The sequence below is a fragment of the Lepidochelys olivacea genome (genome assembly GCF_965140295.1).
Source record: "Lepidochelys olivacea isolate rLepOli2 genome assembly, chromosome: 13".
Taxonomy (NCBI): Eukaryota; Metazoa; Chordata; order Testudines; family Cheloniidae; genus Lepidochelys; species Lepidochelys olivacea.
The window spans coordinates 23,072,288-23,089,297 of record NC_140423.1 but is presented as its reverse complement, the minus strand read 5'-3'; the positions used below and the strand labels follow the sequence as shown (position 1 = coordinate 23,089,297).

Here is a 17,010-nt window from a genome sequence, read left to right as displayed (position 1 = left end):
ACTCCACCCCTTCCCCCAAGGCTCCTGCCCTGACCCACCCCACCTCTTCCAACCCCTGCTCCACCCCTGCCCCTCTTCTTCCCCACCTCTTTCTGCCCCCTCCTCCAAGTGTGTCTTGTCCCAGCTCCTCCCCCTCCCTCCCACCACCTCCTGCATGCTGCTGAACAGCTGTTCTGTGGTGTGCAGGGAGGCACTGGGAGGGAGGGTGAGGAGTTGATCAGTGCGGTGGGTGGCCCCGGACATGATTCCCTAGAGTACCTTCATGGACCCCTAGGGGTCTGCAGATCCCATTTGAGAACCGCTGATCTAGATCAAGATGTTTATATGGTCCCATCCCCACTTCACTCGAATGCCTTCCAAACGGTTTGGCGGGCCTGTAGTATATCACTTTGGCACCTTGATTGGGAGCAGGCCAGAAAACAGTGATGGTGGTTTACCAAGTATCCAGGGGGACTAGAACAATTTGTATGATGGGGGGTGCTGAGAGCCATTGAACAAAGCTGTAAACCCTGTATATGATGAAAACCACTTCCAGCCAGGGGGTGCGGCAGCAGCCCTAGTTCCAGCATCTATGCCAGGATCTGCAGCATATATATTGGGGGGGGGGGGATATAAAATGGAATTTCAGTTCTGAATCGTTCTGAGACGCTCTTCAGTCAATACTGTCCCGCTGGGGACCCCTCCCTGCACAGCAACCCTTCCCCCACTGCTTTGCTTGGCCTGGTTCCCGCTACCACCCGCCCGGCTGGAGGAAGCACGGGACTCTGCCATGCGCTGCGCCCTGCTCCTTGCTGCCTCTCTAGCCCCTCTGAAAATACCTGTGCGCCCGGCCGCTCCCCAGCCCCTCTCTGCACGTCCCCGCGCAGGATCCCTCCCCATCGCTCGGGCAGGGGAGCGCAGAGCATCGCCCGGCTCCGGTCCTCAGCCCCCTCCTCTCGCCCTGGCCACACCTTCGAGGAGGAGCCGGGCGGGAGTGAGCGCAGGACCAGAGGCGGCTGCACTCCTATCAGCGCCGGCTTCTTCCCTCTGGTCCCTGCCGCCTGCGGAGGCAAGGGGCCGCTCCGGAGCTGGGCAGCTGCAGGGCGCTCCCGAGCCTGGCTGCAGCCCTGCGCCTGGTGGGGGGCCCTCCGCCGGCGGTGCTCGCCTCTCGCCGGCCTGGGCGGCTGCTGCCGCAGCCCGGTCGGGGCTGGCTCCTGCGGCGGGTGAGTGACAGAGCAGCTGCAGCCCGAAGGGGCGCTGGGAGATGGGGGGCGCCTCACATCTTTCCCCCCCCCGCCGCCGCCCCATCAGGGTCAGGTGCATCCAGAGGAGAACATGCATGAGCCAGCGAGGGCGGCGGGGTGAGCGGGGTGAAGGAGCCGGAGATCTGGCCCCCCCGACCCCCCCCATCTCCAGCCAACTACGGCGGTTCTCCGGCTTTAATTATGTAGGAACTTTCCAGCTCAGGCTGTGTCGCCTCCCTTCTGTTTGTCTGGGCTCTGCAGCCAGGGGGAGCCCGCCCGCTCTTTGCCCCTGCCCACAGCGTCGGGACTTTGGCTCCCCCGGGTACTTGGGTCTTGAATTCCTGTGCCCGAGGCAGCAGGACTATGTTGTGCTCTGGTAGGGTGAAGATTTTGCGGGAAGGGGAGGGCTGGGTTTGCATGGGGCGGGGGCAGAGGTGTAAAAGAGAAAGCAGCAGCTCTGGGTATCTAGGGGTGCGATGCACTGCTCTGGGTAGTTTGCACTATTGAGGGCTCTTATGTTCTCAAACCTTCTTCGCTGTGATTTTTGGGCGGTTGTTTTTGCTCGTGGGGGAGGAGGCAGTAGCAGTGCTATGGGCACTGGGCAGTGAGAATGTGCCTAGCTCCTGACCTACCCACCTGCTCTTCCAGTACTGATCGCCTGCATGGCTCTTCCTATCTACATCAGTCCTGCCCTAGCACCCCTGCCCCTGGGGAATTCCACTCCCAATCCCGTTATACAATTCTCCCAGTGCATCGCAGGTCTGGCCTACGATATGTCCTACTATTCCAGTTCTTGTTCCCATAGCTCTGCCAGTGCACCTGACACCTTGTTTCTGTTGTGCAGCCCCCCCACCCTTGTCTTGCAGTATGGGGTCTTCGCATAGGGGTGCCCCTCAGTCCTGACCTGCAGTATCCCTGTTATTTCAGGCCCAGATCTTCACACTGCTGTGCCAATGCCTGCCTGCTTGACCTACAACACTCCCTGCTATTCCAGTTCTGGTATTGTCAGTGATGCGTGGTGGCTTCACGGGGTGGACAAAATGACCCACTAGTGACTTGAGACCACCAAACGAGCTTTCATGTCTGACTAGGTGTAAGGGATGCAAACCTAAGTCTCCATAGCTGAACAGTCAGAGGGGGGTGGTGGTAATCTGTTATTGAGCAGTGCTGACAAAATTACTTTGCAGTGTCAAATCAGGAAGTGACCTCCAGCATTGTGCAATCCTAGGCAAGCTTGAAAAGAACCACTTAAATAATCTAGTCAGCCCTCTACATCAAGCAGGATAAAACACTGTTAATCCCACTATACTTTGTCTAACCTTATCCTGAACACATCTAATGACAGGACATAATTACCTTTCTAGGGCAGTTCATTCCATTGCCAGATTGGCTTCAGGGTTGAAAACACTTTACCCATTATGGAAATTAGGTGATCACAGGAAACTGGAGAATTCAGGGCCTCAGTTTCTTGTCCCCACGTAGGAGTGGATTTTGTTTGCTTCATTTGGAGGTTCTCTTCCTTTGGCAGGAGTTAGACATGTTAAAATAGTTCAGCTAAACATATGCCTCTGTATTTAGAAACGAATTGATGGTTAAAGTACAAGATGGGGCTTCAGGGAGTTCAGTGGCCAGCCTGGCCGTCTTCCTGTGTGATCCAGTGAAAGTGTGTCCCAGAGACTGTCAACCAACCTCAAATCTAGTCATTTCAGGTGCTAACCCTGCCCTGAGGCTCCTGTGTGCAGTTCAGTCATTTTGAAGGGGCTCTGTCAGCCTGCAACTTGCCTGCCAGTCTTTGTTTTTATTATCACTTTCTTATCTTTAAAAATGTTTATTTCCTCTGCTGTGAAGAACCCACACAAACCAGGGGACACTCTAACTACATAAGGGAAATAGTGAAACTGACTTTTGGAATGCACAAAGCAAACAAATACGGGGGGCAGGGGGGGGAATCTCCAGTGTTTCAACTGGAGTCATCTTAGGTATTTGTAACAAGTGTATAAAGCATTTTCAGACAGAGTGAGTCGAGAGTCCTAACTTCTGAGCCCATCTATTACCTTACCTTCCTCAACAGAGCTGTTTTGAGCCTTAGATTATTACTATTAAATTGCACAGGGAAGGGCCAAGTATCCTTATTAATATTCAGAACTAATATTATTTATTTATTGTCTTGGAATGTACTTTAATCGTGGGGTGCTAGTCCACACCTGGATTGGTTTCACTGGAAAGCACATCAGATTGTGTTGTAATTGCTATACAAATAACAACTCTGATAACATTTTTCCCTTACTCATTTAATCTCTATATTGATGGCCTGGATCCAAAGCTATTAAAGCTAATTGAAAGGCTTCCTTTATTTCCATAGGCTTTGTATTAGCCCCAGGATTTCTAAAAATTGAGCTGCTTGCCTTCTGACTGGAGGGAAGGGGAAATGACTGAAGATTTCATAGTAAATGAAAGATTAAAAGTGTTCCAGTTCCAATGTATATGATGCATGTGATATCATTTAGACATAAAGATGCTACTGTTTCTCTCTCCCCTTAAGACTGCATGTCCAGGCAGCTTGTCTCTAACAAGGTTTTGTTGTTGAATCTTTCTTTGGTGAGAACTTGTCCCTGCATGGATTTTCTTGGTACCAGCGTCTTCTTGGTGTCTGGGTTGCACTGTATCATCTCTGCAGCAATTCTGCTGTGGGAAAACTCAGCCATGTTTTGTTTTGACTTCCATCATTTATAAAATGCCTGTTGCCTCTGGGTATATTTCATTCAGTAAAAGCCAAATATCAACCAGTGTTTCCTGCAATGCTGTTGGTGGTGGTTACCCAGTCTTAGATGTTTGGGTTAACAAATCAGAAAAAGCCCATAGCTTTCTTGCTGACCAGGGAATGTTTCATTTTACCCTGATGTACACTAGTGCAGAGGTTCTCAACCTTTTTGTTTCTCAGCCCCCCTCTCTCCCCAACACGCTATAAATACTCCATGGCCCACCTGTGCCACAATAACTGGTTTTCTGCATAGAAAAGCTAGGCCTGGCTTTAGGGGGTAGCAAGCAGAGCAATTGCTTTGAGTCCCATGCCACAGGGGTCCCCCATGAAGCTACATTGCTCAGGCTTCACCTTCAGCCCTGGAAGTTGTGGCTCAGGGACCTGGGCTTCAGCCCCATGTGGTGGGACTTCGGCTTTCTGCTCTGGGCCCCAGCAAGTCTAATGCTGGCGCTGCTTGGAGGCCCCCCTGAAACCTGCTCAAGGCCCCCTAGGGGGCCCGGACCTCTGGTTGAGAACCACTGCACTAGTGAAAACATAGGCTTTGTTCTAAAAGATTTCTAGGGATGCTAGGTTACTAGCTCATGCTCTCTTCCATTTCGCATCCCAACAAAAGGAACCCACTCTCTTCAAACAAACTGCAGAATTTACCTATGAAATCACTTAAGCTAGTGTAACTCTAGTGAGCCTGATTCTCCTCTTGCTTACCCGTCTAAATCTAAATTCAGTTAGGCAACTCTGGAATTAAATTGGTATCAAACAAGTTTAAGTGAGAAAAGAATCAGGCCCACCATTCCCAGAATCAGCATTTATGGCTGGAAGGGACCCCTTGTAGCGTTTCAGTGTAGACACTACACTACACTACACCAACAGGAGGGATTCTCCTGTCTGCACAGGTAATCCACCTCCCCGAGAAGCAGTAGCTAGGTTGACAGAAGAATTTTACACAGGGACTTGGTCGGTTTAACTATGCCACTCATGGGTGTGGATTTTTCACACCTCTGATCAACGTAGTTAAACCGACCTAATTTTCTAGTGTAGACGAGACCTTAGAATTGCTCATTCAGCTGGAGGGCAAAACTTGGTCCATAGTTTAGGTGGTTCAAAATGAGATTAGATAAATGATGATTAAATGTCCTCACTTGGCAAATTAGATCACTGGCTAATTGACCTAGCCATTCAGGAAAGAAATCCTACCTAATATTCAACTTTCACTGAAATCTGTAACTTATTTAAAACCCCTGTAACTACTTTGGATAATTCTTCACCTTTGTCACTATTGCTAAATTACTTCTGGATATTTATCAGAGCTTCACTTTGTCATCTTGTCTTTGGGCTGAATTCTTCCATTAATCATACCCACTAATCCTATCATCCTGTTGATCTCTTGGAAATTCCTTTTGCAAACTGCCACATTTGATTCTTTCTGTCTCTTTTGCAGGCTTTTTAAAAATATTGGCACAGTGGGTGTTTATAAACCTGGCTGACAGTTCTCCTCCTCCTCTTTCCCCCCACCTCCATTTAGGCAGAATGAAAACCTTGTTTTGAATGTCACTTAAAAAAGCGAGTATAATTACGTACTTCTTATTTTTGAAGTAAAGAACTCTTGTGGGTGAGGGGAAGCCGGACCCAAGTCAATAACATTTTCCATAGATGTATTTGTGGACACTAAGACCCCAATCTTGCAATGAGCAACATGTGGGCAGATACCTCTTCCCCCACAGAACTGGTTTTGACTTCAGAGGCTCTGTACAAATTCGGGAGTCTGCCTGCATGTTGCTCATTGCAGGGTTGGGGCCCAGGGATGCTAATGTTGTGGAAGAATTTTCTATGCATTTAGAATGTGCTGTTTTCTTCTGGACTAAAGTAGCTGGATTAGGTCAGTGGGTGAGTAACAGTAGATTGGTTGTTCTGAAGATGCTAATGGTCAGTCTGAATTCAGTGTTTATTTTCCAGCTGAAAACAGCTCAGCTGGCTTTCTTCTGTGCCAACAATTGTTGACAGCAAGTAAATGCTTATTTAGACCATGGGGTAGTGCATATCTAGCCCTCACCCCTGTTAAAAGAGCTGAAGGGGTGAACTGGGGTGTGTGAAAGGGGTCAGCTGTTTATTTTTTGCAAGGCTCCTGGGTCAAATAACACCTTATCATGGGAATGGTTTGCCAGCTGGCTCTCCCTTTAGGGAAGTTTAAAGAGGCTTATTGCAATCTTTCTAGAAGTCTGTCTTCCTCTATTAGTCTGCTTGCCTCTCCATCTCCCTTCCATGTGCTTGCTCGCTCATTCATACAGACAGAGCCATTGCTACATGTGCACAGTTATCTATCCATACCAGCTGTGCTGCTCAGTGAAGTGTTCCTCCCAATCATGGCACATTCATTTGTAGATTGTCACTTTTTGCTGTGCAACATACATTTTTTTCCTTAATATTTTTCTTTAAAGTGACACTTCTGAACTACTTCTAAGCCATATGCTTAACAAGCCTTAAAAAAATGAATCTTCTGTTGACTATCCAGGTGAGACCCATTATGTTTGATTTGAAAATCAATCTCTTCATCCCTGAGCAATTAACCAAAAAGCCCTCTTGCTGTAGGTTCTGCTTTTGTATATACATGGCTTTAACATCCACATTCGTAAAGCATAAGCCCAGCTTGTCTTGTGTTTGGGACCTACAGTCAGGACCAGCAATAGGCTGTGTATGTATCATCACTGGTTCCATGCCTCTGTTTCCCTGTATAAAATAGGGATTCTTCTACTTCACACGGGAGGCTGAATTGTTTAAAGCACTCTGACACTTGGATCAATAGTACAAAATGTTTCTTATTACAGTTTTCCCACCTGGAGGGGTGGAAGGTCCCAAATGTTTCATGGTTAATACAGAATATACTGTCCAGACAGTGCAAAATTTTGAAGTTTCTCTATCTGCTGGTAGCAAAGACAACAATGCTTATTGTCACCTGCCTGCCTGTGACCAGACAATCTGAGCTGATATAAGTGAACCTGTGTAGTCTTGAATGGCAGCTCAAAATCATCAGTCAGCAGCTGAGCTGATCAGAGCTGAGCTGAGATTTTTAATAATACATAGTTTGTTCTTACAGCATCTTTCATCTGAGGGTCTTGTAAAGGTACCCTGATACCATAGTGACCAGGGCCATGTAAGTACTAGACGAGATGGAGAGGTTTTACAAACATTAAACCTCAATACCCCAATAAGGCAAATGAAGTACATCATTTCACAATTGGGTGAACTGAGGCATGGGTTAAATGACATGCTCAGGGTCCAACAGCCAGTGGCAGACATGAGAATGAACCCAGAAGTCCTGTTCTTGTTAGCAATTAAAATAATGGTTTAACTGCAAAGGCAAGTGGGCAGCATCCTCATTTTACAGAAGGGGAAACTGAGGCAGAATTGACATGACTATCTAGGTTATGTTAGTGAAAGCCCAGGGTACAACATAGGCCTCCTGAGACCATCCAATACCTCTTCTGCTGCATTCTCAGTGGAATATACTCAGTCTTTTACATTACTCTCAGTTGTTTGTTTGTTGGAACATTTAGTCTGTATCTTTAACTGGGAAGGATCAAATCTCATGGTTTTCAAAGCAGCTAAACTGAAGCTATGCTCATGGGAATTGTTACATGCACTGGGAAGGTGGGTAGGTGCTACTGCTCTGTGGACTTCCTGTTTTTTTCCCCCTTCTGTTGGAATTACGGAAGTTAACTGAATGGCTTTTTTTTTTCTCTATTCACACTTACAACAACTTGATAGGATCTGAATTAAGGAAGCTAAATAAGAATTTGTTAAATAGCAAGTTACCAGATAAGCTTCAAACAGGAAAATAATTTTCAGAGGGAGGCTTTTGCTTCAGTATAAAGTAAAGATCTTAAGTTTAATAGTACTGGGTTCTTCCTTACCATTTTGCTCCATAGTCCCAAAAGCAGTTTTCATACCATCATTCTCTTCCTTTAATGGATGGGAGTGGGGTGATAGGGAGACAGAGGGCTTGTACATGTAAAATAGGACAGGAATAGCTATTCTGCAGAGCTCCCATGTGCACACTTATTCAAAATACAACTTTCATTTTTTGTTTTACCTTAGTCTACTTTGGAAGTGGATTAACCTGGACAAAGGCACTCTTATTTAAAAAGTATCCTCATGGGGAGTCATTCCAGAATAGCTACAGCACTTTAAATTCACACCTTACCTTATTCCAAAATAACTTCCCCATGTAGACAAGCCCTGTGGCACAGGATAGAGAGGGAGGTGTTGTACCCAAGATCATACAGCAGGACAGTGGCAGGAACAGAGATCTAGTCTTCTGATGGCCTGTCCACATTACCTCCATGCTGCTTGTACAGTTGAAACTGACCATCCTTTCTGTGGGCATAATGCAGTTTGTGCCTGTTGAAATTAGCTTTCATCCTTACTTTGAATTTGTCACTGCTAAAAACTGCAGTGGTCCTACATCAATGGGACTGCACCTCTCATTCCAGTGGCTTAGGCTGAATTTTGGATAGTAAACGTAGCATTCAAGATCAGTCCACTAACTCCCAGATCTTACAGCATGTTGGAAGCACACAAACAAACAGCAGTCGCTCAGTGGGTCTTGTGTTTGTGTTCCCCAGATGGCCTAATAAAAATTGAACCAAAATCTCTTGCTAGGCTAGGCTATAGCACAGCATCTCCTCTTTCCAGAGATTCAGGGTGGATCCGAGTCAGAACATAGCATCAGATGTAACAAGCTGAGTTTGTGATAATGGATACCCTGAGCTGTATGTTGGTGGCAAGTGTGAATTATTTGTAATTAACTGTCATGCTACACACTTGGTTCACTCTTGCTGGGGAGAAGCAAAAGTGTTTGCATGGTGTCTCCTGAACTAGGGAAAAACACTGTACAGTCATACAAATAAGCAGTTTTTATTTTAACATCTCATGATTCTTTGGTTTCAGAGTAACAGCCGTGTTAGTCTGTATTCGCAAAATACAGTTCTTTGGGTTCTGACTCTGTTATTTTTGGTCTGAATGAATCACGGCTTTTGATCTCTCCCTGCTTATCCCCTTGTGTGACAATCACAGGTTGAAAACACAACTTTAAATCCACGCACGTAGGCAGGCATCAGCTCCCACTTTCCTCTCTCTCCCCCACACTATCCAGAGCCCTCCCCTGTGGTCCTGTTCAATGACTCACTCCCTGGGTAGGTTTCTGTTTCCAGCCTGCAGATGGATGTGCCTTGGGTTCCTACCTTTAACGAGAGAGAGAGAGGAGGAGAGAGAGAGGGCGGGGTGGCCGTGGTGCCAAGCTCGGGAAGAGTGCGCCTCGGAGGTGGGCCTGCTCCAGGTAGGGTGACCAGACAGCAAATGTGAAAAATCGGGATGGGGGTGGGGGGTAATAGGAGCCTACATAAGAAAAAGACCCCCAAATTGGGACTGTCCCTATAAAATCAGGACATCTGGTCACCCTAGCTCCAGGGTTCTGCCCCACTCAGTATGGTGCCCCGGTGCTGCAGGCAGTGGTTACAGCTGCCACCTGCTGCACCGCGACCTCTACAAGCCAAAGCCAGAAACGGCATGTGGCTCAGGCAAAATTCCTGTGCTGCTGTAGCTGAGGATCACAAGCCCCACTCCAAATCACAGCACTATCAGGTGTGGGAGGCGTTGGATGGCGCTAAAGTCTCTGTTACACTGGGAGTAACTCCCAGGCCAAATCCATCCCATCAACGGAGTTACACCGAGGATATACTTGGCCTCGTATTGGTAGTGAAATATTTGTTGAAATCCCCCAAGAATTGCCTCTGCTGTCCTGTGCAGGGCTAAGATTTTAGGTCAAACAAAGGAATGACTATAGGAGACTCTGCACATCTGGGCCTCAAGCAGTCACTGCTCAGCTGATCGCACTGGTGGTGGTAGTTTTGTGCAGCGGTGCCCAAACTTTTCCTGTCGTGCTTTCCCGGCGCTACCAGTAATGGAATCTGTCTGTGCTCCTCCCCGCCATTGCAGCATAGTTGGCTCAGCGGGTGACCTTGGTGTGGGGAGAAGCTGGGGCTAGAGGCAGAGCTGGCGTGGGTGCAGAGCAGGGGGCAGAGTGGAGCTGCGGCTCGGGGTGGAGCTGGGCTGGGAGGTGCTTCCTCCGTGCCCCCCCTCCCACCGTGCATCTCCCTGAATGTTCCTTGGCGCCCCCCTAGAGGTGTGCGCCCCAAAGTTTGGGGACCACTGTCTTAGCAGGTGGAGAGCAAATGGGCAGAGACCTTCAGACCTTGCTTCATGTAGATGCCTCAAGTCGGAATTCATCCTGTGCCTACGAAACTCGAGGTGCTTTGACTGCTGCTGACCAAGCTTTGGTAATGACTGGGGCATGTTGAAATGCCCCCCTCTAACCATCCGTGAGCACCCATCAGGGGAAACGTGGGTGTGGGGGGGTTCAGGAAGGAAATTCCAACCTTGGGCAGCCTCTGAGGTACTGCAGAACTTAGAAAGGGAAACCTGTTAATTCCCTTAGCTTGTTTCTGTGTCCACATAGGACTGTTTCCTGTGTGTATTCTAGTATGTCATTGTCAAAATAACTTCCAGTGGCTTGGGTCTTTGACTGCTTCCATTAAGAAGACTGGTCTAAGAGGGGATTAATGCCTATCTGAAGGGAAGGGGATTGTCTCCTACCATCTCCATGGTTTGGGAAGGCTGGTGTAGCCTGCTTCATGTCTCCTTGTTCTATGGGCTGTTTTGGATAATCTCCTTCTTCAGACCATAATATTTTCAGGTATATGGTCTAAGGAACCGGGCTTTGGGACCAAGCCCACCCATATCCATTGCAGTGCTGGGGAAAACTAATGGAAACAGAAAAACAAATACGAGGTGATTATAAAGTTGTTGTCACAAATGGGTCAGATCATTTCCCCTACAGGGGTCTGGCCTGGCAACCTGCATTCAGATTTAATGTGCTGTAAAAAGAAAAAAAAATTAATGGAAAAACCGAATTGGAGACTTATGCCCTCAATTATTTTTCGTTCTACATAGTCTGGGCTGCTATATGTCCCTCCCTGTAATGTTTCATTACTGCAGTTCAGCCTGGTCCGGAGGATGCCCTGTTGCAAAGTGGCAGTTAAAATTCAGTTCATGTTTGCACAGAAATGCAGTTCTGGTCTTTCCATTTCTCCCAAGTAAACTCTGAATTCTGGGATGGGGTCCTTTTGCTTATCTGATACTGGAGATAGAGTTTGGTAGCAGATACTTTGCTTCTGGGATAGGAACAGGGAAATGATGGGGTGAAATTTACCTTCAGGGAAAGGAAAGTGTCCTTGTTCCTTCGGGGGAAGGAAAGGCCAGAGTTGTCCTTATTTGTGCCCTTCACATGCTCTCCATCCCCAAGGTCATACGCGAGCTGTGATTATATATAATGCATCTCAGTGTAGCTATTGTAGATATTTATAAGGTGCCTATCACCTTGGCACAATTGCTATCAATGGGAGTCTTCATGCATAGGATTAGCATAAAAAGAAATGGCCCTAATACAGGAAAGGAATGCATCTTCCGTGCACTTTAGCTATCGTCTCTGCCACTCTACAGGCCAGTAAATAGAAGAGATTTCTCTTCTGAGCTGGATAGAAAGGGGCGGAGTTAGAATGTCGTCTCTTCCTGATTTAATCCCAAACCCAGTTTCTAATCCCCACCCAAATAAAAATTAAGGTTGGGTTTTCAAATGTAACTCTTCATTTCAAATGTCCCTGGCCCCGTGTCTGAGGACCCTCTCCCCTGAGCTGTTTCCTGATGGCTCTGTGCCCCTGGCCAAGCTGAAACCAATGGCTTTCCAATGCTGGCTGACAGCAAACTTTCAAATAAAAGGCTGCTGAGCCTCCACCTTCATAATGCCCAAGGAGCAGTTTCTGCAGCTGCCAGAGACCCCTTAGGGTGCACATAGATGTTGCTTAACAATAAATCCCTGAATGAAATATCATGACCCAGCCTGCACTGAACATGCAGATAGAAAGGGGATCAGGTGAGGAATGGATTATTAACTCTTATCTCCTTAGAGACATGAGTTTCTATATATAAAAAAAACCCAACAATATGAAATCTAACTTTAAAATTTTACCCATAGCTCTTACCACCCACCAGAAAAGCCCTAAATTGCATTTAAATTAAGTTTTGGGTGTTTTTTTAAAAAAAGTGTATTAATAAAGCAACCTGGAAAGGAGGTGGCTTACTCCAATGGGGCAAACCTGAGGCCTGAGTGGACAGGCTGTGTACTGGGGCTCTGCTGATGCCTGGGCAAGGAATCCAGAGGCTGTGGTAGCTACTGAAGTTCCTGCAGCTCTGCTCAGTGTCAGTGGGCCTTGCTGGTCTCCTTGTTGCCTTTGCTTCACTCCAAACTTCCCCTGCATGCTCGGAGCACCCTGCACTGGGTTTGGGCAGGCCATTTGTTGGCCTTAAGACACAATCCTTTTTAAAAATGGTTTGTCCCCTGTCTGGTACTGAAACAAACCCAGATGTGGTTTTGTCCGGTTTCACCATGCGCGTGAGGTCACACTGGTGGGGGTGGGGCGGCAGGCTCTTCCAAATGGCATCTTCCATGTGGTGTGACCTCACCAGGTCACACCAGTGTGTGCGGGGGACACAGGCAGGAGTGGGCCCACACTGTTCCTGGAAGTACCAGAATGTCCAGTATTCTGGGGATGTGTGAGTGACCACCCTGGTTGGCTTGGTGCATGCCACAAGGTGCCATTCCCCACACAGGCTCTCCAGATCCATTCTTCTCCTGTGCAGTGGAAATGCATCAGTTCTGCTTAGTCTAAGGACCGCCACATGCAGCATTTGCCCAGTATTGCCATAGCTCTGCAGTGAGTGAAATATGAGCGAAGAGGAGTCTTTGCTCTACAGAGCGTAGTGTGAGGGCTGGGATTTTCTAAAGTGTCTTAACTCTCCCTGATGTACAATGGGACTTGGGCTTCTAAATGTTACTTGTGCCCTGTTGGAAGCTGATGAGAGTTGCATGCTAAACACACTAGTGTTTCTAGAGTGATACGCTTGTGTGGCACAGGAGGTCAGACTAAACCTATGTATCTATGAAAATTCCACCTTCAGGGCCTGATCGTGCGTTCCTTCAGCACATAGCTGTTGACCTTGGTGGGAGTTCTGGGAACACAGGATTTGCCCCTAAAGATACAAACCTCAGGCTACCATTAGAAAATCCTCATTATTCTGTCCATATTGTGCTTCTGGGAGACTTGTTGGCTCGGAGCTAGTGCAGATGACTGGAGGCTGCCATCAGATTTGTTTTACTCGTCATGGATGTACCACTCAAAAGAGCAGTTATGTTACAAATACACAAGCTGATCTGGAGGAGGAACATTGGGCACAGGGTCCCTTTAAGAAAATGGAGAAAGTGAGTCCAAGATGAAATATGGGGTGGAAAAATGTTTTATGTCCTACTGTGTTAAATGTTACAGGAAACATGAGGTGAAAACGTTAAGAGGCTTCCTCCAGCTCTTGTTTAGAGTGGAACAGTTGGAAAAAAACAAGGCCCTTCAACTTTTCTATTAACAGTGTCAGTTTTAAAACCATTTCTGACTCACTGTTTAACACCTTTTTTTCTAGCTTGGCATTTCGCTCCCAATGCTAGGAATAAGGTCAGTGGAAAGAGAGAGGATCTGGAACCCTTGGGAAGAACAGCCAAACCAAAATGCTTCATCCCAAACTTATTGGCCTGGATGGAGTCTCTGGGGAAGTGTTCAGTTAAAATCTTCAGGCTTCCCTTGAGCTAAGGAAAGAATTTGTAAACTTTGATCCAGTTTATGTAACTCCACCAATGGCATCTCAAGTAGTTATGAATGTATCCTCTCTATAGTGTGGTGAGGTCATATCCCCATCTTACAGATGGAAACTGAGGCACAGACTAAGTGACTTGCCCAAGGTCACACAAGAAGCCTGGGAATCAAACCCAGAACTTCTCAGCCCCAATCTATGCCTTAACAACAGGCCCTTCGTGACTTAAATGTCCCCTGCTGTACATGAACATTAAATATTCAAAGGCACATTTTGTAAGAATCCTGGTTTATCCCAGGGTCCTTGGTGAAAATGTCCTCTTCTCTCAATTTTTATGCAGTATGTTAATACCACTTGACGACTGCCCATCACTCAGAGATGGCTGCATTTAATGATTCTTTATGTATATAGTTACAAAAGGGCTTTGGGAGTCCTGAGCATGAAAGGTGCTGAATTCATCCGAGGTTATATCTACACTGCAATTAGACACCTGTGGCTGGCCCTTGCCCGCTGACTCGGGCAGAGGCTAAGGGGTTGTTTAATTGCGGTGTAGACGTTGGGTCTCTAGGACCCTCCCACCTTGCAGGGTCCTCGAGCTCATGCTCCAGCCCAAGCCTGAACGTCTATATCACAATTAAACAGCCCTGTGAGTCCGAGTCAGCTGACAACGGCTGATTTGCATCAGTGACTTAATTTATTATCACTCCGACCTATGGCTAACCTGCCAGTGCCAATGTACCCACTAACATAGCACAATAAAACTTTGCTCTCAGAAATAGTTGCTGAAATTACTCCTAAGGGTGAGCTGAGAGCTCATGATAGTCAGGGGCCATATTCAGCATTCCCTGGTGGCTAGCGCACAGGACTAGAGTTAAAAACCCCGGAATTCTAGACCTGGTTCTATCACTGATTTGCTGTCTGGTCTCAGGCAAGTCGCCTCACCCCTGTAAGACCTTCACGTCCCCATCCTTTACAACGGAAGCGTTGGTAGTTGTCTGAGGGTTAGTCATCTCTACAGTGCCTTGACAGTGTAATTGATGTACTTATGCAAAGTCTTTGTTTCATGCACTCCCCTGAGCTTAGTATCGCATATGCTACAGTATGCAAACTTCCTCCCAAGCTCTGCTGCTGGTTCTTCGTGAAGTAGGTGCTAAGTGGTGCTGCGATGCATAGTGGTTCTGTGGGGCAGAGATTCAGATACGAGCAGGGGTGCATCTGTCCAGTGGCTGCTTGTGACCGTGGTCAGAGGAGCAGATTTCAGAGTAGCAGCTGTGTTAGTCTGTATTCGCAAAAAGAAAAGGAGTACTAGTGGCACTTTAGAGATTAGCCAATTTATTTGAGACTAACCAATTTATTTGAGCATAAGCTTTCGTGAGCTACAGCTCACTTCATCGGATGCATCCGATGAAGTGACCTGTAGCTCACGAAAGCTTATGCTCAGATAAATTGGTTAGTCTCTAAGGTGCCACAAGTACTCCTTTTCTTTTTGTGAATACAGACTAACACGGCTGTTACTCTGCAATTTATTTGAGCATAAGCTTTCGTGAGCTACAGCTCACTTCAAAGCAAACCCTCCACTGGGCTAGGAAACACTAAGTTTTTTACTTGGTTACCTTAGAAACCTTCCACTGGTGGGCACTGTATGCTCCCACACCACATTGCTGAGAGGGAACTTGTCCTCTGACTAGCTGATCCCCTGAGATTAGGGGTGGGAGATGGTGACAGGAACCCCTGGAGAGCAGGTGCTTTGGTGTGACAACTCTCCTGGGCACACTTGAGTGTGTACCATGCAGTCCATATTGGCAGCTGATCCAGCCTCCCTTGTGTTTGAAAGGCCTCACAGCTGGGTTAGCTGTCACAGGCAGGGGAAGCTAGTCTAGTTTGGCTGGCGAGGCAGTAACCCTTCTCTGACTAGAGGTTGCGGAGCAAGATGTTGGATGGCTGAAGGTAGGAGAGACTGTTAGAAAAGTGATATTTTAAGAATAAGAAAAGAAACCCCAGTACTTACTGTATTTCCTGTGAATAAGAATGCTCAATACTCAGATTTACATGCGGGGAGAGCAAGCTGATTACCTAGTACAGGGTTCCTGCCACAGTTTCCATCATCCAGATAGAAGAGACTTTGGTGTCATAGCACCTATCCTAATGGTATCGCAAACTGCTTCAGAAAACAGTGCATTAGCCCCTGGCCCTGCAGTGACTGCTGGCGAACATTGCACCCTTATGTGCTCAGCAAGAACTCGTGCATGTCTTAGGAAAGTATACAGCGCCTGTTTGACTGAAGAGAGCATTAGGTAGGACACTGGCATGATCCAAACTCCTTGGAAAAGCGCCATGTCAGCTTTAGCTCCCACCAGAGAGGGGCAGAAGAGACTTTGGTCCGTCTGCCCTTCTGTACAGCACTTCAGAGGTATTGTCCTTCCAGACTCCTTGGGCCTGCAGTAGACCTGCTCCAAAGCGCCTTACAGCCCTGGCTGGCATACAGCTGGTGCTGTTGTACTTGCACATCTGGCCCATTTCCATCTTGGGTTCCCCCACCTACTTGGCTTTTGTTTGGAGCCCATTTGATTTCTACTCACATCTTCCTCTATCGCTCCCGCCCCTCTCCACCCGTCCCTTGGTCTCCCTAAGACTGTCTAGCACCCCCTGCCTCTCCCAGCCTCAGGTGGCAGCTGCTGCTCCCCCTGCAGGTGAGGAACTCCTGCTGCTTGACAGTCACTTTCTCAGATTGTGTGGTTCCCAAACTTCCCCTGTCTGTCAGCCCAAACCACAGTGCGGGACTTGCACCACCAACCAGTTTGGTTCAGTGAGAATGGATGCACTAGTGGCAACAAAGCCTGATCAAGGAACTGAGAGTCCAGCTAAGGAGTCACGGCCAGGATGTTTGATGGAATCATCCGTGGGAGAAGGACAGCAGAAGAGTTGGTCTCTGCAGCTGGCATTGGGTGGTGGGTAGGAATTAGGGTGACTAGATGTCCTGATTTTCTAGGGACAGTCCTGATATTTGAGGCTTTTTCATATATAGGCACCTATTACCCCACCCCACCCCCATCCCACTAGCTCGTCATCCTAGTAGGAATGGTGCTGAAAAGGCCGTGGATAGAGAACACTGGTTGTGAATTGCTGAGGGGCAGATCTGAAGAAATCCTGGCCTTGCAGTGGGCTAGGAATGGATGCTAATGAAATAAACAAACCAGACTGCCTCGTTTACTGAAAACTGTTGTCCTTGTTGTAGATTCTTTCATTCGGCTTCTGATTCCAGCCGAGAGAAGATTC

At 47.4% G+C, this 17,010-nt stretch overlaps 1 protein-coding gene across 1 annotated transcript in view; it reads left to right on the top strand.

Moving 5' to 3' along the window:
* The first annotated feature begins 1,139 nt into the window (after positions 1 to 1,139).
* The window catches only part of PPP1R16B (protein phosphatase 1 regulatory subunit 16B), a 96,907-nt gene continuing 81,036 nt past the window's right edge, over positions 1,140 to 17,010 (top strand). The window contains exon 1 of the mRNA XM_084646349.1: positions 1,140 to 1,202. The gene's annotated coding sequence lies outside the window, so the exon portion shown is untranslated. The remainder of the gene's footprint in view (positions 1,203 to 17,010) is intronic.